At 48.7% G+C, this 24,702-nt stretch overlaps 1 long non-coding RNA gene across 1 annotated transcript in view; it reads left to right on the forward strand.

Annotated features, from left to right (window-relative positions):
* LOC119708600 overlaps positions 1-24,702 on the forward strand; it is a 49,570-nt gene that overhangs the window by 16,755 nt on the left and 8,113 nt on the right. Inside the window, exon 2 of the long non-coding RNA XR_005259127.1 lies at positions 66-246. This is a non-coding gene — a long non-coding RNA (uncharacterized LOC119708600). The remainder of the gene's footprint in view (positions 1-65; positions 247-24,702) is intronic.

Genomic DNA, 24,702 nt, shown 5'->3' on the forward strand with positions numbered 1-24,702 from the left:
CAAGTCTTAAGCTGGTGGTTTTTTTCCTTTTTTTTTTTCCCTCCCCTTTCCTCCTCTCCTCACAGAAGGCGAAATCTTTCGCAATGAATCCATGGCAGCTTCGATCGAGCGGTGAGCTGGAGCACCTTCTCACAGGCCACTCCTTTATGTGACTGAACAGAGACCTTCTCCAGCACTCGCCAAGGAGAGCAGAGCCCTGGATTTACCTCCCGCGCAGCCGGGCACCCCCAGCGCAGGCACCGCGAGGTAAGCCAACCTCGGCACCTCTGTCTGTGCCTCTCTGCATCCCGCCCTCCCTCCCTCTCGTTGCTCGTTCCCCAGAGGTGCGAGGGAGGAGAAGGGCAGGGGTTTCTGCTATGCTGTGAACAAAATCTAGGCTTTCATCAGCACCCTCCCCACAACGGAGAGCTGCTCCCTCCCCTGTGAGCCCCTTCCCTTGCGGCTCTGCATGCGTGTGCAGGGAGGGGTTGTGTGCAGAGCAGCCCCTTGGGGTTGTTGGCAGAGCAGCTGCGGGTCCCCCGCACACAGTCCCGAGTGCATTCTGCCCCTTTCCCACCCCTCCCTGGGCACACACCTGTCTGCTCTTCTCCATTTGTCATTTTCTTCCACCTCCCCTATTTCTTGGGAGAAGGGGCAGCCAGGCTGACTCTGCTGCAGCCTGGCCAGCAGCAAAGCTGGGCTCCGCAGCCCTGACCTGGGTCACCTCAGGGATGCAGCTTGCAGCAGAGCAGGAGTGGGCATCATGCTACCGGGAGTGGGCCATGGAGGGGAGGATTCCCCCTCCCTCCTCATCTCACAGATATTTTGGGGATTCCAATTCCCCACAGAAGATGCTGGCCTCCATTTCCTAGCCAGATTCCTCATCTGAATACCCAGCCCAGCCTGCCACGGCTTTTGGGGTGATGGGCATGCTCTTTGTCACTGCTTATTTGCTGTCCCCTGGTGCTCCTTCTCAACTGGAAGGGATGTTTTCCTACTGGAGACAGTGTGTTTCATAAGCTGGGAACGCCGTGTGCCCTGCACAGGCAGTGAAGGGGCCCTGTGCTGAGCCTGACCCATTTTGGGGCGCAAAGCTCTTGGGAGCACCTGAAAGGGCCTCCTGCTGCCTGGGGCTGCCCTCAGTGCCCCTTTCCTCAGCTCCTCTGCAGGGAAAGCAGGAAGATCAGCTGCACTATTTCCATGCCATGCCTCCGTGCTGCTGGAGCTGCTGTGGTGTGGGAGTAGGAGAGGAGTGGGAGCAGCTGTTTCTCCCAGTGCCTGGGCAGGCCCAGACGTGCTGCCAGTCCTCAAGGAGCATGAACGTGCCTGGAGATGCCTCTCCCCAAAATAGACCCTAAAGCAATGAGCTGCTGGCAAAGTAGTGGGTAACCTCAGAGGAGTGGATTTTAAAGGGGAGGTCTGGGAGTTTGCGACCTGCCAGGCTGTAGTTTCAGGCTCTGAACAGACTCTGGCAGAGATCAGAGTTTTTCCGAGTAAGATTTTGGGGGCTGTTGTGTTTCTCTGAGGGGAAGGGACTGACAAGGTCTGTGCTACTGTGCAGCCCCAACAGTGGTGCTGGTGTGGTGTCCCCTGAAGGAGGTGATGGTTGCTCCCCTCCTGCCCAGGTCCCTCCTGGTGATGCTGACAAGGAGGGCAAATCTTCCACTGCATCTTCCAGTGCATCTCTCTGCTGCCACTGCAGGACCCTGTCATCAATTTTCCCCATCTGCAGTTCTTCAATGCCCCCTGACCCACTACTCCAATACACAAACTACTTCCTTCTACACAAACTGCTGCCTTCAATTTCTCTTTGCTGCTTCTTGCTGTTTTTCCTCCTTCTCTGGGGTGCCCTGAGCCCTGCTTTTTCCTCTTTCCTGTTCCTTACTTCTCCTTTGTGACCACCATGCTGGGCAGGAGCAGCTTTGGTCAGCCTTGGGAAGGGCTGGTGCTGCCTAGTGGGGTTGTTTCTGGATGCTGGTGCCAACTGATGATACTGTGAAGTGATCCTTTCCCCTGTGGTTCACACCCTCCGGTGCGCGCAGGCGAGTGTTGCAGGTGACAAGTGACTGTGGTGTTGTTGATGTGTCACTCTTCCTCCTGGCCAGAGCCTGGCAGGGAGCGTGTCCGTGTAGTCACACTCAGTGTCATTGTTGAGGAGTTTGCAGAAGAAAGCAAGCTCTTCCCATATGGAGCCTCCAAAGTAATTTGGCATTGGTTAAATTCCTCAGTCCTCTCAGGACATGGCTTTGGCACTGACTCAGGGTGGACAAGACAATAAATCCAACTCTAGGGAGCTTGGTACTGGGTCAAAACTGCTGCAGCTACATGGTAGAAAATGCTGATCCAGTATGAATTCACTCTGCTGTTTGAGATTTGTTTAGAAAACAATGCTGGCTTAACTCTGTACTGGCAAGATTTATGTTGTGTTGGGTATTATCTGTCTGCACAACCCTCTCTTGGTGCTGGCTCGAGTGCTGTTTGTGTGCCACATCTGGCACGTGCTCCAGATCATGCATGCTATGGCTAATCTGACAGATGTAATTGCACGCTGCAGCCAGCCTGGTTCAGTCCCTCCTGTCAGCCAAGCCAGTCTGAAAGAGGGTTAAATTACAGTCTGGGAGCAAGGCATGTCCCACACCAGGCAGATGCTGGAAAGGATGGCATTGGCTGGGAGGAGGGCAGGCATCATGCTGAAGAGGAAGAGGAAGGGGAGGTAAGCATTGTCTCAGCAGGAGAATGTTATTCTCCAGCCCTGACCACTCCACAGGTCAGTGCACAGGCTCCAGGAGAGGCGTTATCATTCCTCGTAGGATCATGTTGGCAGAAAATGGGGTTGCACCATGGACAGAGGCCAAGCCAGCCCCACTGGAGGCAGGTGCTCATTTGAGACAGAGTATGAGTGCAAACCCTCACTGTTAGACTGCAGGGATTTGTTACAGGTCTGCCACTGAGGTGCTTGTCTTGCTGAGGGAGGTAATTTTTTTTGTGCTGAAGGGCCAAAGGGCAGGAAGGTGGTGAGGGTGATTTGCCTCATGCTTTTGTGTGAATGTGTGCAAGTCTCTGGCGATTAGGAGGAGAATTTGTTGACCAGATTTAGCAGTCTGAAGTCAGTTTTATTGTAAATCTCAGCAAAATGAGCTTTTGGAGGTTAAAGTCAAGAGGTGACACTGTCTACCAAAGTGACACTGCCTACCAAACCTTGTTGCTAAGGGTCCTAATCCTAGCAAACTCTCACACTGGTCACCATGCTGTGCCACAGCTTCCCCTGCCTTTACATGGAACAGGCAGTAGCCACAAAGAAAGTGGGAGAGGAGGGGGGTGGGGAGTAGGGATGTGAAGGAGCAATGCTTGAGGCTGCACAGAGAGATGCTGTGGGGAAAGGGAGGTTCAGCCTGTGGGCTCTGCTGACATGGCTGAGTGCTGTCATTCGCAGGGGCTGGATGCCGGAGGAGAATCTGTAATGAGTGGGGGGTTGCATGCCAGGGCCGAGGCAGCGATTCCCTCAAGCCTCTGTTTGTTTGGGAAGAGAAAGAGAGTTTGTGGCTTGCCACTTGGGAAACAGAGTAGAGATTCAGTGGAGAAGGACAGGCTTCTTGGCTGGCCTCCCCGAGCAGCCGTGCCATGTGTCTGTGTGTGTCAGGGGACTAAGGGGACCCTGGTACAGGCCATGACTGGCAGCTGGCCATCCCCATCCCCCATCATTTCACCTCCCCCTTGCACCCTCTGCACAGCCACTGCCAAGCAGCTGAGGACAGCCCTGAGACACTCACACATGACAGACCAGTGCATGTGAAGAGTGGGAGACAAGGTAAAAGCCTTGCTAGAAGAGCAGCGGAATGGGATTCGTGCTACCTCCCTGCCTGGTTTGTGCTCTGTGCATCTGTGTGAGTGTCCATGTTGCTTCATTCCAGCCCAAACAGGCACCTTCAGCAGGGCTGTGTCTGGTGCGTGGGGAGTCTTGTTGGGCTAGGTAGAAGAAGACCTCTTTCTCCCCCAGGTTCCTTCTCTGTCTCATCCCAGTGTGAGCCCTCTCTTGCTTCGTGGAGGTGGAGACCTGCAGACAGTGGAGGGAGGTGTTGCAGAAGGAAAGGGGAATCTGAGACACACAGAGCATGGAGAGGATGCAGACATTGAGATGAGAAAGAGGGAGGACCTGAGAGAAAAAAGACAGAAGCAGCAAAGCAAAAAAGGGACGGAGAGGGAAGCAGAAAGAGAGCTGCATGTTCCTGCAGTGACAATGTGGTATGGAAGTATCTTATATTGATATTACAGACTAGACTTGGACCTGACCACATTTGTACTGGGCACGGATGTGATCTCAAAAGCTCTGTGGCAGGAGGACCAGGTCTGCACAGTAAACTGCTCATCTTCTCTCCACCTCCTTCATTAAGGGAATAGCCAGCCTGTGATTGTCCTGCTTTGAGATGCCTTCTCCTTGTGCATGTTTTCTGCTCCCAACATGGAGGAGGGAACATGGCTGAGAAACCCTTCCTCATGTCCTCTGTCCTCCTGGCCCTCGCCCCACGGAACCAGAGGAAGTGAATGTGCTGGCCAGCACTGCTGAGAACTGCCTTGCTCTGTACTGCAGGGATGTTGGTGAGGCCTTAGAGGGAGGCACAGACTTGCCTTTAGGTGGCTACCTGAAAAAACGTATGGCCACACTGCCCCAGATAGGCAGTGTCTGCAGGGAATGAATTCAACAAGCTACACAATTTTTTCCACATTTTTTCTACATTTTTTTTCTACAATTGACCCATCAATATGTCCCACAAGAACTGAAGAGCGGCAATTAGATAAGAGGGATTTGTGGAAATTTCTCTTCCTCTTTTATGAGATATACTTGAATATGAGTCTGTCAGGTAAGCTAGGTATGCCAGATCTGTCACAGGGTAGGTAGATTTCATACAGATTGTCTAAGTGTCACTTTTGATGGGGCTGTGATGGTTTCCAGAATCTGGAATGCCAATGTTGGCTTGCAGCCAGGTTGACAGGTGAACATGTATCCACAGCTGGTTGTGTGTTCATTGTGACATAAACCTGGGGGTGCTTCTTTTCCATCTCGAGCTTCCTCCCTGACTACCTGTTGTAGGACCAGCAGAAGATATGGCTTAAAGTGAGTGGCACATCAGGGCCACAGGACTGTGCCCCATTCTTAACTGCCATGCCTTTTAAAGCCAGCCAGCATTGTGAAATCTATGGAGAACTAGTCTGGCACAAAGGGAGAAACACTCATATAATGGGGCTACTTATTTGAGTTCTCCAGCATTGCCCATTACATTTCATGTCTTGGGGCTGACGCAGTTGAAAGGCAATCACTGGAGCTAACAGCCCAGCAATGTTCTGCTCACCTTCTGATTTACTTCCTTTCATCCTCGCTGGGTTTCATCTCCTCCCAGGTTCATGCATCCCCCAGCACTGAGGTCATTTTCTTTTCATCACCTTAGGCTCTACATAATCAAGCTAGCACTGTTCCTGCCCTGAATCTTCTGGGGTCAAGATGGAAATCACTATTCAGCAAGAGACCCAAACAAATGAGCAAAACTAGCCTGGTTGGTCAGAACAGAGTGGATGTTATCCAAGAAAACTCGCATTGATCAATTCCAGTCACCTCCTGTGCTTAAAGTGACTCAGTATCTCCATTTTTAGGATGTTGCTGGGGAGCTGAATTCTCTTATGATTTCTCTTGTATCAGCTGTCCCTACCAACAGTATTTGTGACATTCTTTTCCTATATCTGCTTGGATGAGGATCTATTGGAAAATACACTGGTAGAATAATGGGTGCTGGGACAAAGCAACTCATAAAAAACCCACAAACCCAGTGAAAAAAAGCCCCAACAACCACAAAACCTCCCTCCCCCCCCCTTTCCCTGAACAATAAGTTATCAAGTCCAGATGGTTAAATCCGAGAGTTTGGAAGGAGCTTAAGTGATTGAGCTGCGAACGAAAATATGCAATCTCTTGTGGAAAAAAAAAAAAAAAAAAGCTACTGATTTGGGGAATTGGAGAAGACCAAATGTTGTACCTATATTTAAAAAAAGGCTTCAGTGATGATCCGGGGAATTAAAGATCAGTAGGCTTTGCATCTGTATCTGCTAAACTGGTGGGAATTATAATTAAAAAGCAGTGCTTGAAGACATCTGGAAGAGTGTGGTCTGATAGAGCCTATCCAGCGTGGGTTCACAAGGGGAAAACTGCATCATGCTAATCTCCTACAACTTTTTGAATGTGTCAATAATGAAGTGGATAAAGGAGAATCAAGTGATATAACGTATTTAGACTTCCAAAAGGCTTTTGAAAGATCTTGCACTTGAGCTGCTAAAGAAGCTAAGCAGTCTGTGAGAGACAAAATATTGACATAGATCAAAAACTGAGTAGGAGACTGAAAGAATGAGGGGATTAAACAGTCAAGTTTCACCATGGCAAAAGGTTAATGTGGCCTCCCGGTTCTCTTCTAAATCCCTTGTGATTTACCTTATTGTTTAATGAATTGGAAAGGTGGGAGGAGAGATATGCCATATGGAAATCAGCAGACGAGACAAAATTATTATGTTGGCTGTGGACAGAAAGGGCTGTGGGAAATGCCTGGGAAAGAGAACTAAGTTAAATGAACACACTGTGCTCTGGTGAATGAAACTGAATGTTGGTATGTTCAAAGTAATGTGTGTTCAGGGCAGACTCAAAATTCTTTAGATACCCAAAGGTCCTGAATCAAGAGTATCAGCCAAATGAAAGTGAGGGTGAATGTCTTTGCAGAGCTCTGCCCCATGCTGTGATGCCCTTGAGCAGGCAAATCAGCTGTTAGGATGCAGAGGCTGTGGGTAGACAGGGCTCTGGAAGAGCTCTTGGTACATCTGCAGTGCTGCTTCATTTGGAATAGCAAGCCAAACCCAGGTCAGCCTTTTTCTGAAGGGATGTTGGAGAGCTGAAGGGCCTCTGAGGTGAGGCAGAAAGCCTGCGAACACCCCCAAGAGAAGATAAGGAGGAGACAGGGGTTGTTGGTGTCAGACAGCAGACTGGGAACGTATTGTGGGAGGAAATGAAATTATGAGACATATGAGGATATCCGTCCTTCTTTTCCTCATTATCTAGGAGTGAAGGAATGCACAGTGAAATTAAAATGTATTGGATTTAGGCTCACAGGGTTGAACTGTGGAGGTCTAAGACATGAGAATTTGTCAGGTCCAAGAATTTAGAAAGATTCATAGTGGACTTCTGGGTTTTGTGGCGAATAAGAGTACCACAATGAGCTTTAACCAAGGATGAGCCCAGTTTTGGAGCCTGAACCTGCAGGTTCAGTCTTCAGAGCCTATATTAGCCTGCAACTCATAGCAGCAAATAAGAAAATTGAGACAGGAGTACATTGTCCCTCATTTGTCTGCTTTGATATTTTTCCACCTTTTCTCCCCCAAATTCCAGTGATATTTTTTCCTGAGAGCTGGTGTGAACATTTCTGTGACCTGGAAGGATTGTTCCCTTGTGTACATCTTACCTGCTGGGACATGAGCAGTGAAATTCTGTTCATGTCTAATCATGTTGAAGTCCATAGTATGAAGGAGAATTTTCATCCTCTGAGTTTGAACTTGGTTCTGGGGAAAACGAAACCCCATCCCTGCCACAGAAAAAGTGCAAACCCACCTAAACTCTTGATACTGCCTCAGATCAGAAACCTAACCTGCAAAGTTCCCAGACATAACTGGGAAATTGCACATGCTTCCATCTTCCTCCTGAACTATAGATATAGGAATCAGTGCCTGGATAACAGGGTATCCAGCAAACTTTCCAATTTCCAGGCCAAGCTGGAGCCCAGAATTAAAAATCTGCTGGGGCTGAAAGGAGAAGAGAAATCCCTGAGCCTATGGGAACCCTGAAACCTTATCTGACTACTTCCTCCTCTCTTCAGTCTAAGGACCCGAGTCTACAAACGTATCTTCCCTGTCCAGCATTCCCTATCCAGGAGCATGGTCCCGGTTCTTGTTTTTCTGGTTTTTTTTTTTTTTTTTTTTTTTTTTTTTTCCCTGAGTCCATGATATAGGATGCTGAAATCTTCAACAGCTTGGCTAACTTAGCCTGTTTGATTTCTAGCTATTTGTTTGTAGCTATAAATGTGTGTGTAGCTACATACAAATCCCAGACTCTTTGTAAGTATGTCTCCTTCCTGGACAGTACATGAGATGTGAGCAGAGGGACTACTTGCACAGGGAAATAGATAAAAAACCACTGGGGATCATCTTTGCCTGCTGCTCTTTGCTGGATCTCTGTGAGCTCTCTTGTATTCTTAGAGCTGTGATTTGTTTTGGTGGGTAGCTTGGAGCTGCACCCACCACAGCTGATGTGGATAGAGTGGGAGCAGCCAGGCTTGTGTCCCAGTGCCAAGAGACCTGGGGTCAGTATCACACCTTTCCACGTGGTTAAAAGTTCCTGTGAGGCCAGAGGGAGCTTTGGCAGTGTGTCAAAGCTGACATCACCACAGCCCCTGCAAACCTCTGGGCTGGAAGCAACACCTTCAACACCTCTCCTGGAATCCAGGAGCTGGGGACTGTGGGGGCTGAGAGACACTGATGTCATCCATGCTGCGTGCCAGCAAACCCAAGGCTTTGGAAATGGCTTGATCATCACTACTCTATTATAGCACCTAAAAAGACCTCTGGGATCAAAAGATGATTGCATCTCTCTGCTCTATTACAGCAGCCAATGAACCTCCAGGGCCAAAGGATAAATGCACTATCGCTGGAGTATTACAGCATTTAGAAACCTCACTCACTGACTCACAGCTGTCTGACCCCTTCACCACAACCACTTTCAATTTGTCTCGGCACCCAGCCACCTTCTCTACTGAGGTGTAGCTGGATAATCCTTGTGCTTTTACAGTGCCTGCCTGCGTGCAGCACTGAGGTGAGACCACACTATCTTCTCACTTATTTTGGTACAGGGGGAGCACTGGTCTTGTGATGCATTTGCCAGACTTTCACTCTATGAATGCAGCAAAGCAGCACTGAAATAAACCACTTCCCTTTACCCCAAACATCTGGCACTGCTTTGTTGTGAGGTGACCTGCTCTTGCCTGGTACAGGGAGGGGGCTCTTCTCAGACTGTTAGAGGTGTTTCAGAAGACAGCTCAGCCCCTGGCAAGGGCCCTGTTGTACCAGCAACTCGAGCTTACTAATGGCAATGGGGATACTTTGAATGTCTGGTCAGTGATCCTGGCATTTAGAAAGCATGAATTAATTTCTCAGACACCCTAGAGAGGTGGAGTTCTGTCATGTTATGAACCTGACTTGTAGATTCTGAGGAAAATCCTAAAAGCTTTTGGTAATAGAGGTTTTAGTGAGTTTAATGCCGATGGAATTAAAAGTCTCTAGGCACTCGTTGTGAATGGATTTACATTGGGGAGATTAGAAAAGGGAAAACATTGTTGGTGTCCAGGAAACTCAGGAGAGCAGCTGTCAGCTGGTTTAGATGGAAAGTTCCCCAGTGGGCAGGTGCCCTGGCAGCCAGACAATGCACACGTACCCCCCATGGGGCTGGCTCGCATGCTCACAGGCTGGGGACACGTCCCAGGGCCACTGTGGGCATGCCACATGTGAACATTCACAATAGGATGTTCGCATTCACCAGTTTTATGGACACACTGAACATGAGTTAATGCAGGAATGGTCACTTCATTTTGGCTGGCATCTCTTACACAAAGACCCACACGCCTCACTCAGGTGCTGCTGACCTTTCCCAGCGTGTTCATTGCTGCTGAGGAGCACAGAGAAGAAATACTTGCCTTCCTCCCTGCCCACAGACACACTGCTCTGTGCAAAGCAGTCTCTTGTTCATGGATAGGCCTTTTACAGCCCCCCTTTCTTCCCAGCAGAAACGCACCTGGTGTGTAGCTGTGAAATGTAACAGTGAAGCACAGTTAAAGTGAACACTGGGCAGGATCCTTGTGGAATCACTTTGTGAGGCTTAATAATTTTGTAGTAAATTTTGGCCAAGTCACAAAATCCACCATTTTCAACTTGTCTGGGAGGCCTGGGGAGGCATCTCTATATTGGCCAAATTCTGCTCCTTTTTCCCAGGCCTCAGTGTTTGTTGCTGCTGGAGAAAGCATCCTGGAGGCAGATGATTCTTCCCTGTGCCCTTAGACAAGTAAGGCATGATCCTGGAGGGTTTGGCCTTTCTTGGACTTCCCTGCAGAGGCTGGGTTGCTAAGGCTGTGCTCTTTGCTCAGGGATCAGAGAGAGACACCAAGAGACCTATGGGGAGAATGAGAAAGGTTACAGCCTTAAGTACATGAGCTGCTTATGTTTCTCTCGGGAAGGCTCCAAGAGATGCTGTTCCCCTTGTTATTTCTCTCCAAAGTCCTTATCACTTGTTGGTGCACCCTTTTGAGAGCAAAGATCACAGTTCATCCACCCTGGCCTTCTCTTTAAGTGGTGCATCATCAAGCTGAGGACTCAATTAAAATCCTGTTTTGTAGATCTCTATTTCCTCTGCCACACAGGAGAGCTCACTGGGTGATCAGGCCTTGTTAAAGCAGGGGGTCCCTGCCCCGGGGAAGATGGGCGGACAGGAGAGCTGGTGCCTTGCGAGAGCATGCAGGTAATAATCTGACCTTATCAACTGAGTGCCCACAATCAAGCAAAGAGCAGAGTTACACCTTCTTTGCAGGGTGAAGATAATGCCCTGTCCACAACACAGAGCAGAGTGCTGGGATTCATGCTGTCCCTTTTCTTCCCGCACATCATGGATTGTTGACTGGGGGCCTGGGTGAGAGGAAAAGGCTGCTGGAGTGGTTGATATGCCCTCAAAACAAGGTGTCAGATGTTGAGTACCAGGGGCAGGGCAGACACGATGTCTCTGGTGGCCCTCCGAGTGAGTGGGTAGGCACCACCAGGGTGTCCACACACAGGGAGGAGATGGGAGAGAGGAAACGGCTAGGAAAGAGGGTGAGCAGTCTCAGTGCCTCCCCATGTGGGCCCTTCTTGTGCTGGCAAGAGGTGGTGGGAGTTTAGGGAGTCAGGGAAGGAAGAAAGGGAGGGGGGATGCTCTGTTGGCAAGCTGGCACCCCTCAAAGTGGTGGGGAGCCAGCATTGTGGTAGTCAGCCCTTGGCCCTGGGCTTGCCTTCATCAGATGGGACATGCGGTTTGGAGAGAAGGGGGGTTTTACTTAAAGAATAGAAGCAAAAATATTAATATGGTGACTGGGGCTATGGCAATGCACAGTGAGTGCTCAGCAGTAATGTTTCTGCAGGAACTGGAGCTGCCCCTGGAGCTGTGGGCCTAATCTGTGGTGGAGAGGGAAGAAATCTGTTGCTGTGACCACTGATCCCAGGAAGGTGCCTGACTTGGCGCTCTTGATGATACACTTCTCCTGCAAATGTGTTTCATCTCTGCTGCTGGGCATGCAGGCACCTGCCTTTATATGGGTGCAGAGCCAGGCTGGGCTCACTTCTGCTCAGGCTGCATTAGCACTGACAGCACCTGTGGATATCAAGCAAGGAGATCCACTCTGGAATCCGCTTTGCAACTGGCACTGCAAAAATGCTTTTGTTTTTTCTGCATCCTGTGTGAAAGAGCTTCTGTCCCACCACTGCCTTTCTTAAGGCATCTCTGTTTCTGTCAATTTATCCACAAGTACAAAGAGAACACGAGTGCAGGTGGTCCCCGCCGTGCCAGACAGCCGTGCTGGCTGTTGTAATCAGCTCGTTCAGGCAGGATGTGTTCACCCCCTCTAAACAGTAGTCATTGTCTATTCCCAGGCAAAATGGTGCTTCTGGAGGACATCTAGCACAACTAACTCATCCTGACAACCAGCAGCAACTTCAGGCTGCTTTCAGAGAGCTGTTTGTGGAATCACCTCAGCCCTTTAGCACAAGATGTACACTTGCAGCAAGCCCTGCCACGACAGAAGAGAGAGGCCTTTGTTTCCTGTGAGTCCTGTGTCCCTGGCAAATGCTAGCCCATGACCAACGTGTTCAATGCTGACAGGTCAGCGTGAGAAGGGAGAAAGGGGATCTTTATCTCAGTGGGATCACTGACAGCAAATGGGCTTTGCAGCAGTGAGGATGTGATAAAGTTGTCAGCTGCAAAAGACTGTACATGGTCTTAATGGCCCTAGATGGGGGCAGGCTCGTAAACACATGGTGGGGCACTCTTACAGCATCCCTAGAGATGGGAAAAGTTATTTCAGGGCAGCTCCTGGGATTTTCAGGATCTGTCAGTTGCTTTCTGGTGATGAGAAAACCTGGCATGTTCCTATTGGGACTGACTAGCAGAGGTTCCAAGACCTTCATTTGCATGATTAACAGGGTTTATGCTCACTGTTTTTTCAGGGAGTGTCCTGTGTGTGAAACTGTAGCCTTGCCACAGAGCATTGGGCTGAAGAGAGTGTAGTGGAGGCTGAGTGCACCTGTGATTTATGGGAAGATTACAACCTTGCCTGCACAGCCACGTGGATGTCAGCATGGCTTATATTATCTGCACCACGGTGGCATGTTACATTCTCACAACACGGAGAGGGTGAGAAGGGGCAGACTTTTCAGAGGGAGCTGCCTCTGGGCATTGCTGTTTTTTACTTCATCCTTGGAGTTGGTGAGCCTGGTAGTGTTGCAGGGTGACATGTATGAAGAAACCTGACACCAAGCTGGAGGACCTATGAGGCTGTATCATGATATAGCCAACAAAGTGATCTGCTTGCTGTTGCTTTGATGTGATCATATGACAGTTTGATGCTTTATTCAAAGCACTGGTTACAACTTCCTTGCCCTTCTTTCCCAAGCACTTTGAGGCCAACTAATTTATTAATAAATTAGAGGGATTAAAATAAACAGTGCTTTGAAAATCATTAGGCATCCCAAATGCCTGGAAACAAACAGCAGTTGAAGTAAAAATATAAAATGCAAATAGGCTAAGAACTGGGCCATAAAATATTGTATCCTAGCCCCAGGGCAGCTCTGGAAAGAAAAACTGTGGTTTTTTTCCCTTATCTCTTTGGACTGGGACAGAGAAAATAGGACTGGGGTTCTGAGAATGAGGAATGGTCCCTGCCCCAATTCCTGTAGTGGTACAGAGCCTGCCCCACCAGTGGCTTTACTGGCTGCAGAACAGAGGTGTGGGGAGATGAGGCCACAAGCACCAGCCAGGGGGCTGGAGCTAAGGCAAGATCTGAAGGCTACAGACTGGGGACCATCTGGGTGAGCAGCTGTCCTAGACAGCTCCTTCTGCTACTCTTGGTCCTGACCCTCACCCTCCAGGCACTGCATACCCAATTCTTTTCTCTTCTCAGCTCACTGCCTTTCTCACTCCAGCTCCTCTTTCCCTCTCTGAAGACCCAGGGACTGACACAGTCAATTCATGCAGCATCCAGCTCATCTTCCCTCAGTGGTACCAAAGCTGTTCCCCCTGCATTGGTGGCCACATAAGCTGGAATGCTGGCTGCTGCCAGAGCAATGAGAGACCACTTCACACAATGACCTTTCCTTGTTCTGCATCCTGGCTGGAGTGATGCATTTATTGTCACCTGCTGCCTTTTTCTTGTCAATCCATGCCAGTTCACAGACACACTTATAACACCACTGTCCTAGTGAGGAAACAGTCCCCAAGGACATCACAAAGGGTACAAACAGTGGATGAGGGTATGGGTGATTATCTGATTGCTGTGGTGTTCTGGGTGATGTTTTTATGGGGATTACTTGGAAAAGGAAGCTTTTGAAAAATGCATCAGAGCAACATACATGTCTTTGATGTGTTTAAAAACTGGTGTGGTCCAGCCTAAGAAGTGGAAATAATGAGGGCAATCAGTCTCAGCTCAGTAGGATGGTTTTTAGGCCAGAGAAATGTGAAGGAATCACAACTGACTGATGTTCCTGCCCAGCAGAGAACAAGGAGATCCAGTTTTCGTGACAGTTGTTGGAGGTCCTCTGTTGGTGAATGAGATATTCACCACCTTCAAGACTGAATCCTGTCCATACTTGGAGAAGACTGTGTATTTGTGAGGAGGAGCAGGGGTTCAGCTGTGAGAAGTCTGCCTGATTCAGGAATTGCCTGGACCATCTTGAGTTTCTCTTGCGTGACAGACTTCTCAGGCATCACTGGCCAGGGAGAAAGCAGTCAGACAATGAAAGAAAGCTGGTCAAGGAAAAGGCAGAGCCTGTGTGATAATTGAATACTTCTCCCTGCCTGGCCAGCATGCTGCAAGTGGAATGCATCATGAGGCCAAGTGCCTGTCACTGCCAAGGGACTTTCCCCCTCCACATAGCCACTGGGATTTCTAATCCAGGCTGTATAGGACAATGCTGTCATGTTAGTAATGGTATAACTCTCTTAGCAGTCTACCGGTGTGACAGAGTCACAAAGGGAACAGTGTAGGCTGAATATGCACTCATGCTTGCTAAGCCTGTAATCCCAGCTTTGATTTTTCTCTCCCTCTTTTCATGTTTTTCATTTCTATTCTTTTTTTTTAAATAATAAGTTTAAACTTAATAAGAGTGATTCACTAGTTGCCTGTTTATCTGTCTTTGGCATGGTGTCCAATTTGGATTGCACCGGGCAGAAAGGTGAGGTGTGGGGGGAGAAGGAAAAACTGGGAGATGAAGGGGGAAGCTGGAGAGGGTTCCTGTTTCCTCTCTCCATGGAAACTAAGGCTGATGTCTTTCTGTGAACCTGAATGTCTTGGCTGTTTTTTTCCCTTATGGTCAGAAGAGGCTGATGATCAGCTCTGTTCTTCCATTTAATTTTGATATTTTGTGGGTTTCTTTGTAAAGGTTCAGCAGCTGTTAGCAGCTGATGGGACGTGTTTGGTGGTCTGTGAGATGGGTGGAGGCAGGCCCATGAGTGCCCTGAACTTGTCTGGCCTGGTTGTTTTGCTTGGATGAGGCAAGGGTCAGTGATGGAGCAAAAACCTTCCAAGGCTGTGTCTAGCAACTGCATCTGAGACTGTGCCTGTACCTCCCTGAGGTTGATCTATTTTCTCTGCAGATCCTAGCAGACCCCAGATGTTCCTCAGCCCAGGCAGCTGCAAGACCTGCTGTAGGACTGATTCTAGCACCATAACTTGTTTCTGCATCCGACCCCCTTTTGATTCTGCCTGCCTGGGAACTTGACCACCTCTTCTCAGAAACTGGTCAGGCTGGGCAGCAAGATTCACCCTTTTCTTACTACTGCTGGGCAGTAGTAAGCAAATCCAGAGAATTTCTGGGTATGCATGTGGAGCCTGTTGCCCAAGAGCTGCTGTTAAGAACTGCCTTGCACTGTCCTTCTTGCTCTGGGCAGTCACTGGCCTCAGCCACACCTCAGCCAGTTTCACCCCAGGTGCTTCTTCCAGGGTGAGCCTCCTCCCTCCTTGTCTCCAGTGGCAGGCACAGCCCCGTTGAACTGCTCTGGGCTGCAGGTGGCCATGCTTGTGGCTGGGTGACACTGAACATGGGAGACATGGAGCAGGTCATCTGGAATAAGCAGTTAAATGTGGGCTGGTGCATGGGAGGACAGTGAACAGGAGAGGGCAGAAAGGTTAGAAAAAACAGCTTTAGTTTAGTTAAAACTAAACAACTGTGGAGAAGCATTAGAGCGGTACTGAAACCCTTCTGCTTTGCCTTGGTTAAATAATGTGTACTTGTTCACTGTGGCTGGACTGGTCTGGACTCCCAAAGAGCTGTGTCCAGGTGACCCATGCATGGTGCTGAGACTGCCCGGCATAGAGAAGACAGTTCTGTCTGAAACCAAGGGAAGCTGTGGGGCATTCTGGCAGCTAGTGGGGTGGTGAGTGATGGCAGGCAGCATGCTGTCGAGCAAGATCAGCGAAACACTGCTCATCTCTCAAGCCGTCTGCTTCTCTTGCTCTTTGTGAGCTACTTCTCACTTCTCCTTTTCATGTGCTCATATCACCTCTCTTTTCTTTCCCTCACTTTCTCTGTGTGGTGCATGGCCCAGTGACTATAATCCATGATAACCCTCTATTCTCTCTTTTCTCTTCCTCACCACCTTTCTCACTCATCTTTTCTTCGTGTCTCTCACTAACACTCTGTTGCTCTCCCTGCCAATTTATTCTTCTCTTTCCTCCCACACTCTGTCCCCATTTCATCAATCTCAGCACAGTCCTGTTTCTCACCAGAGCTGCTGTTTCATGTTTACTCCGGTGGAGGGAGGGCAGGCAGGTGTGAGGGTAAGGTAACAGGTAGGAAGCAGGAGAGCTGAACTGAGACCTCCATTGGTGACTATGGCTGAGTCATGTCACCCATTCCATGGCCTGGCTCCTTTCTTGTGACATGGGAACACTCAGCCACGAGTGAATCTGCAATGCTTAGAGGTTGTAGGGCCAAGAGGACTGGGAAGCTCCTGGAAGTGGGCTGAAGCTCTTTGGGTGCCTGTGCAGTTTTTGTTTGTCTCTGGTGCCCAGCTAGGCCCTTGTGCCCAGACTGACATGATGGAGGCATGTTCCCAGCCCTGCCCGTTGTCCTATTCTCAAAGTCTGCCCCACCTACACTTTCCCATGAAATAACCCCATGGGATGAAGTTGACAAGGCTCAGCTATGGAGTTTTGATCTGCAGTGATCCAGAGCTTTGTCCCTGCAAATCCCCGGAGACTAACAGCAACTCCTGTTGCTATAGGTGCTACCTTTGTAATTACACCGATTTGCTTCTCCAGTTCCACCTTCTTCTTCTTTTCTTCCTCTCTGCCATGCTGCTTTTCCACCTTTGCATACCGGAGCCTGCCTTGCCTGCTGGCTGCTGAGGGCTGGCCCGGAGCTGCCAGATGCTTGCACCTTCTCAGCTCTCACGGGTAGGAGTTGCTATGGGAGACAGCGAGAAAGAAAAAGTGCCTTCCCCAGCAGCACTAGGAGCCAGAAGTCTTCCATTGAGAGGAGAACACCCCCCTCTTGTGCTCCTTCCTCCCCTCAGCCCCCCTTTAGAGAGCACTCTGCAGAAAGCCGCCTTTGAAGCCCCTTAATTAGTGTCCCGTGTGTCCTGAACGGAGCCCTTCATTACCACCAGCAAGAGGCATAAATTGGCATGTGTTTCAGGTTTGGGCTCAGTGCCAGAATTTTGTTCCAGTCCCCTCCCTCCAAACCTCTCCTGCTTCCCCTCTCCTCGACACACATGCATGCACACACACACATTCACTCTCTCTCACACACAAACACACACACATGCATGCACAAGGGACCCTGCCAAAAAAGACACATCCCCTTTCCATCATCCCACATTTCAGAGGGAAAAAACCAGTGACAGAGGTCGCTCTGTTCCTTGCTTCCCCAAGGCTTGCTCTTGGCTCTGCTGACCCTTCAGCATATGCATCTGCAGGTTGGGGGTCATTATCAGCCCCAGAGTGTCTCTCACAGCCTGTGGATGTGCTCAGAGGGTGCTAATTAGTGAGAGAAGGACTGATTAGGTTAGAAATTAAGTGTTTGTTCTATCTTCTTTTTTTTTTTCTTTTTTTTTTTTTTTTAATATGTATGTGTGTAAAAATAGTGAGGCCAGATGGAGTCTCAGGAATAATGAGAGAAAAGGCAGCCAGGAGTCAAGGGGGGGTGAATCTCTATCCTGTCTCACCTCTCTTGCACACCCTGGGTGGACAGGCGTTCTGCAAACTCACAGCATTCCTGCAGCACACCAGCAGCCACCACACATTCCTTGTGGCTGTCCTTGTTGGGATCAAGCTGGACATCTCTCTGCACAATGTTCTGTAGAAGCTTTTCATATCTGTAGAGCCTCTCATCTCCATCACCTCATCTTTTCCAGCTCAACCTTAGTGCCTTTGTTTCCCCCCTCCCCCACACTTTTTTAATCTCAGTGTTACTGTTAGCAGCAGCCAACAGGTTACTGGCATCATCAGCCTTTCAGTGACACCTCTTGTCTTCGCTGGTGTCTCACCCCAAGTGTGCTGTCCTTGTAGAGAGATCCTGTCTCACAGGCTCTTGCTCTGCCAGACTGAGGAAACTCAGTCTATCTCTGCCATGGACTTTGCCCCTCCTTTGCAAAAGTTGCAACAGAGGACCCCCAAAGCTGATTAGAAGTCTGATTTCCAGGAACTCCAAAGTCTCTATGCCTGAGCAAACCATGTCCTTGTCCTGTTACGTGGCCATTCTTCCTGGCGCCTATGTTCAGCCTGTTATGGGCTGTGGGATAAGGAAGAAGAGATCGTGGTAGGGCTGAATAGCAACTTTGTCTTGCTACAAGGCTGTTCTATGCTTCCAGTTCTGCAGGGAGAAGCTTTGGGGCCGTGGGGGCAGTCGAATAGCTGCCTTCCTTCCACTTAAACTAAAGTTGGTTTTTGGGGCCAATATTTTGGATGCAGTGGACATGGAGCCTTTCTCCGGAGAGCCAGTGTTTAGGTTGAGGATACTCACGTTCCAGCAGGCTGGAGGAGATGGAAGGAAAGAGGTTGTACTTAACTGTGCTCTACAACTTGCTTTCTGGGGTGGGAATTGTGCTGGCAGACACATGAGTTTGCACAGTTGGAGGCTGGTATCTGCAGCAGGCCACTTATGTCACCTAAGGGCTCACTCTGATGTTGGCAAGGAAGGCCATCTCTCCCAATCGGGGATATGACTGTGGAGAAAGGGCTGAGTTTGTTCTGTTGATCACCTTGGGGAGTGTGTGTGTGGGGGGGAGGTAAGAACTTGTTGCTACGATGTTCTGGAGGAGTATTTGCAGGGAGGAGTATTTGCTCAGCAACCAGTGGGGGGATTGTGGTCCCTTAGAATCACAGCTGACTGGCATATGTGGGTCTGACAGCAGAGGAGATTCTCTTGCTGACACTGGGGGGCCCTAGACTCTTAGCTGCATTTCAGAGCCCAGCTACAAAGTGTCTGGTGCACTGAGGCTTTGTACCTATGAAATAAGAAGTCCAGCTTCTTTTAAGGGTGGGAGAACAGCTGAGGACCCCCAGCTCCAGGGGTGAACTTGTGGTGGGAAGAAAGGCCACATGTGTGTGCTGGTGCTCCTTGGGCTGTGTGCTGTCAGTAGGACTGCATGCATGACTGTTTGGCTGTTGCACGAGAGGAGGGTGTATTTGTCTGGGTACAATTCCGACCTCATTCCCTTTTCATCGCAATGGTGCTTTCTTACCATGTGGCTCCTGTAACAGCCAAACAAACAAACAAACAAACACACACACGGGAATCGAAACTCCCTATTACCACCACATTGCAGATGCAGCCTGGTTTGGCCTGTATTCCTCCCGTTGCCACAGCAACGGTAAGCCAGGGAGTAAATCAGAATATCCTCTCTGGTGCTCAACATCCCCATATGGCAAAATAAATGACAGTGTGGAAAGCCTGGTCTGTCTTCCCTACCTCTCCTTCCCAACTCCAGTTCAGCGGAGACCCTCCAGAGACCTCTCATATGCCTGTCAGACCCCAAGGAGATCACAAGCTTCCTCCATAGGGGATGAGGGAACGCCACCTCTGCTGTGACCAGCAATCCCCCTTATTCCTTCCTCCAGCTGCTGTGTCTCCCATGGAGGGTGATTAGGTCTGAATCAATGTTCAGTGTTCATGGTCTCAGCTCAGCTGGCTTTTAACAAGATGAGTCCCATCAGCTCCACTAAGGACCAAACAGCATCCAAACCAGGCTTAGCAACCTGCTTCTTGCTTCAGCAAACTCTGCTTACAGCTGGGAGAAACAGAGCCTTTGGAGAGGAGCAGAGCAATCAAAGCACATTTAGGACCAGGACTCCTGTCCAGCTGAGCTCAGAAATATGTTCGCTGGGACAGCTGCCAAAAGGGCTCCACCAGCTACGCTTTGTGTTGGCCTTGGGCACTTCCAAAGTCAGCAATGTGCTTAGGAGAGAGATCTGTCTGCCCAGAAAGAGGAGTCCTTGGGAGGAGAGGAGGGACACTGCCCCTGAGAACTGGCGTGGTGCAGTCCCCTGGAAGCAGGGGAGAAATTGAACTCGCATTTTCTACAGCAGCTCTTTCTATGTGCATCCTAGGTTGGATAATTCTAGCCCTGGAGTATGACCTGCATCCCCTTTTATTCCAGCAGCCGATTAGAGGGTATCTGTCCCTCGTGCCTCCCCCAGCTTTGGCTGTGACTTCCTTCATTAGGAATCTCACTCTGTTCTTTGGCTGGATTTCCCCTGAGAATCCGATTTATGGCTCCCCAGTGATTGCTAATGTGTAAATACCGTGTGTTTCAGTATGGCAATGTGAATGCCCTGGTGCATTGGAACTGTTAACCCTTCAGCAGCGGAAGATTCTCTCCCTGTTGTGAAAGCCGCCTTGTTTGACAGGGAGAATCCCAGCCTGGGATCATGGAATCTCAGTCTGGCTCTAGGCATGCTTGCAGATCGGTGCAGGTGGGTGGACCCACAGGCCTCCTCAGGTTTCTGTGCAGGTGAAAGGATGAGGCAGGAGTAGCCCAAAGAAAAGGCAAAAAGGGCCATTTCATGATTAAATGCTAGAGCACAGCAGCAGTGTAAAAATATACATATATCATAAGCCTTAATTAACACAGGCAAAGGGAAAAGGAGAAAAAAAGCCACTTTTTAAAGGTTTCACAGAGACTATAAACTGGCAGCATGGAAAAAAAAAAGTAATACATGCAAATTAATGGCATAAATTTAGGGTTACTTAACTTCACAAATGTTAACAAGCTCATAAAAAAAAAGTTATTCTTTCTCAGTTTCCTGTCGCCGTTTGTTTAATTCTCTCTCTCGCTCTCTTTTTTAACTCTGTTGAGGAGATTATGTTTTCAGTATATTCCTCCTAAATTAATTCTGCCTCTCTCTCTTCCTTCTCCCTCCCTCTCTTCCTTCTCCCTCCCTCGTCTCTGTCTCTTTCTCTGTACCTTCCTCTGTCTGCTTGCCTTCCTTCCCTGACTATCTATCATATTCTTAATGTCCCCATCATCATAGTATCTACTCTTGGATACAGTACTGCCTCATTTCTCTCCCTATTTCCTTGCCTGGCTCTCCCCCGCTCACACCTCACCCTTCTTCACAGCTCTCAGCCTGCTACCCTCTTCTGGATTTAAAAAAAAAAAATTCCTGGTTTTTTGTTGGGTTTGTTTGGGTTTTTTGTTTGTTGGGGTTTTTCTATTTGTTTGGTTTGGTTTTTTGGGGGGGGGGGTTGTTTTTTGGGGTGGTGGTGCTTTGTTTGTTTTTTTGGGGTTTTGTGGGGGCCTTTTTGTTGTTGCTTGTTTGTTTGGTGTTTTTTGGGGTTTTTTTGTGTTTTTCCCTGTAGCAGTCTAGCAGTCAGTTTAACTCCAGCCTGGTAATGCTATACGCAACACTACCAATTTCCAAACATGCATTTTTTCCCTGCCACTGGCAGACAAAGAAGGCAAGGAGCAAATTAAGTGGTCTCGGGCTGAACTGCTCACTTCTCAGGCGTTTGAGTGGCTGTTTGTCGCTGCAGACTGCGTGGCTGGAGGCAGAGGTAGGGCTGCGTGGGCAGGCTGGCTTGGTACACCGCAGCCCCTCTCTGAAACAGCTGTCACAGCTCCCCCAACACCATCCCTTTATTCGAGGCTCTGCCTCCGCACAATGGTGGATAATAAAGGGCACGGCAGCTCCTTGCTGAGCCTGGGAAGTCATGAGCCCCTGAGGTCACCGTGTCTCTGCTTCCCGCGTGTTTCTTGCTTTGCTTATGGATAAAACTAAGTTTAGAAAACTCAGGCAATTGCCAGTTTAACTCTGCCAAAACTCATTTCTCCGGAAAGAGGACATACGCCTTTTGTTCTGCTTCTTTTTAAGCTACCAAGGACACCCCAAGTTGCATTACTCGTGACGTAACGTGTCCTGTCCGTGATGCTACAGTGTTCTGTTCTTAGGCTCTTGTTCTCATTGCTTAAAGGGAAGATGGGTAAAAAAAAAAAATCTTATTTTGACTTATGGACCAGACTGAGTCATAGGAAGACATCATTAAAAAAAAGAGGGGGTGGATATCATCAGCTTTGGCCACAAGCCATCCTTGGAGCTTTCAAAGTCGCCTGTAAATATTGCTGCCAGCTCTGTTTCAGTATCAGAGACAGCAGTCCTGGCTAATAGCTTTTCTCCTTAGTGGCCCAATTCAGTATTTCAGAATGCTGGAGAGAAGGGGGAAGTCAGTGTTTTATTCAACATAGCAATCTCAGGAACAGAGAGGTGAAATTACAAGCTGGACTCCCCTGGCAGCAGCGAAAATAAGAAAATCCAAACAAGCAAAGGAAAAAAAACGGCAAAAATGGAATTTCACAAAGTGAGAGGAAGGATGTTGGTGAGTGGGTAACAGAGAGGTTAGGCAGAGGAAGCACAGAGGGAGAATCTGTTCTGTTTGGAAGATGTGGAAACCAGCAGCACAGATGTTGGAGAAGAAAGCAATTGGGAAGCTGAGTGGGACTTGCATGGGTTTACAGTTGGGTGCATGCTTAAGCGTGTTGCTAAATGGAGACCTGAATGAGTGAGAACAAGAAATAATCATACGGGAGTCCCTGTGCGGAATCAGTCTCTGTCCAGACTGACATCACAGGCTTTCCCACTGATATAAAACATTGCTTTTCCTGGGTAGGAAATGAGTCAGGGTGACTCCGGAGCTTAGGGTTTGGCCTATGCAGATCAAGAGGAGTAGCAAGGAATAAATAAAATATGGAATATGCAAGGGTGACTAAGGACTCAAAGAGAAGCAAAGAACTGTGGGGGAAGGAATAGGGCCACAGTGAGGAACAAGGAGGGGCTGCCAGATTAATTGCGTTCTAGGGCTACCTGGGGAGAGATTTAGGGGAATAAGCATCATTCCCTGGCCATGAAGTACCTTTTAGGTGGGTTAGTGGGTAAGACATTTACGTGCCTGTATTAGCTGAGTAATGCTCCTTTGTTTTTTTGGTCCTTTCAGCCCAGAAACAGTCTGAAGGAAAGTTTGTTTCTCACTGAAAATATTTTCAGTACCTATGAAATCAGAGGCCCAATAACAATTGCAGCCTCCATGTACTCTGCTACTGACAGCATCGAAAGAGGCACAGCAAAGAATAGGTGGGGAAATAAGATGGAAAACTGGACTGAGCAAGAACAAAGGAAAGGGTAAGGGTGTATTTTAAATTGAGCTGTCCCCCATTTTTGATTGCATCATAGCCTGAATTAGCTTTGGCCTACATAATTAAAATGGAGGATGTCAAGGTACCAGGAGGAAAAAGTATTTTGCTGGGCTATTTGCACGAATCATCTGTTTGCAGCACAGCTGCTGTAGGAAATGCAACGCCATGAGTAGACATATATAATTGTAGAGATGGGGAATGAATAAACGTGTTTCAAAGAACAAGGAGAATTCTAAATGTCAGCAAAGGGGTATATGACTCACTCATTGGGAAAATACTATTATTGGATATGTAAGTAGGACTGTACAAAGCACTCAGAAGAGGGATGCTGTTGGAAAAGAGAAGAATTAATAAATGAAGGTAACATTTGGGTAAGTGACAGTGAATGAATGAGGAGATGTGCTATAAATGCCATGAGCTATCACAGGGCCTGGAGTGAAAGCAGAGAGAAAATGCAGGGTTGAGGATGGCAAAGGATGAAAAGAGAGAGATCATGGACGATGAGGAGAAGCATTGCTGGAGACTGCTGAAATACAATGGAATGGATGAGTGTTTGTTATAAAACTACTTGGCTTTTGGCAGAATAATGGTGACAAAGAGTTTCTGTTCTACTGAGTTGGGATTAAAGAAATAAATGAGGTGGAACTCCATGGGAGGAGAGGAAATGGCTGTGCTGAGGAGGCAGGAGGGGGCCCAGGACCCAGCTGGAACTGGTTTCTGCAGAGGAGTGTTAGGCTGTGATGGACATGTCATATGGAGAAATCCCTCCCTGTTTTTCAAAAGGAAAAAGCGGTATTTAAGTATAACAGATGATATTGTATAGATTACAGACATGGCTGAAATAAGCAGTGCAGGACCAAGGCATTTCGCTGAGTTCAAGCCAGGCATTGACAATAATTGACAATAATCCTCCCGGTGCAGTCAACAACAAAGTTGTGGACTTCTTGAGTCCAGAACATAATGAACTTGAAACCTTTCAGTTGCCAAATGCCGGACACCATTCCAACAGACCCACCCCACATGTCTGGCTGGTTATCCTCACAGTCTGAAAGGCTGTGTGCTAGTGCATCTGCCCAAGCAGAGACCGAAGAGTCCAGCCACTTCTGTGAATGGATCAGTCCCATTTACAGCTAGGGCCAGGGGATCTCTAGTCCTGGAGGAGGAGATTTCTAGAGCCTCTAATTTGGGTCCAGCTGGGAGCAGTTCTTATTTTGGTTTTGAAACCCTGAATCCCCAGCAAGCTGCTTTTCTGGCTGTCTTGGGTTGATTGAGTCGGTAGAGAGACAGATGTAGGTGGATAATGGGAAGGGGGGTGGTAAGTGGCAGAGCTATTGCCTGAGCGAGAGAGAAGGATGCTGTGTAAGTACTGCCAGTCCCCATTCAGTGAGCAAGTGGTGAGTCAGGGGCAGATACTGAGTCAGCAAGAAGGCGGAGGGGTAGTGGGTGGGTAGAGCACCCTGGCTAACTCTGTGCAAACCACTCAGCTGCAATGTTGCACTCAGCTCCCTGTGGCAAAGTTGCAGGCAGTGGTTCAGGCTACTGCATCCCAGTCTCTCTCTTCCCCATGACATTCCCTGGGCTGCTTTTCTGAACCAATGGGCCTTCAGAGTGCCCCTGACTGTTGCCTCTGGTGGGCACGTATTTTCCTGACGTGTTTATGAACTTACTTGCAAGCACTGCTTCTCCTTGACGTGTGGTAGTAAAAGGGGAATGAAAACAGCTGA

This window comes from Motacilla alba, chromosome 1A, assembly GCF_015832195.1.
Source record: "Motacilla alba alba isolate MOTALB_02 chromosome 1A, Motacilla_alba_V1.0_pri, whole genome shotgun sequence".
Lineage (NCBI taxonomy): Eukaryota > Metazoa > Chordata > Aves > Passeriformes > Motacillidae > Motacilla > Motacilla alba.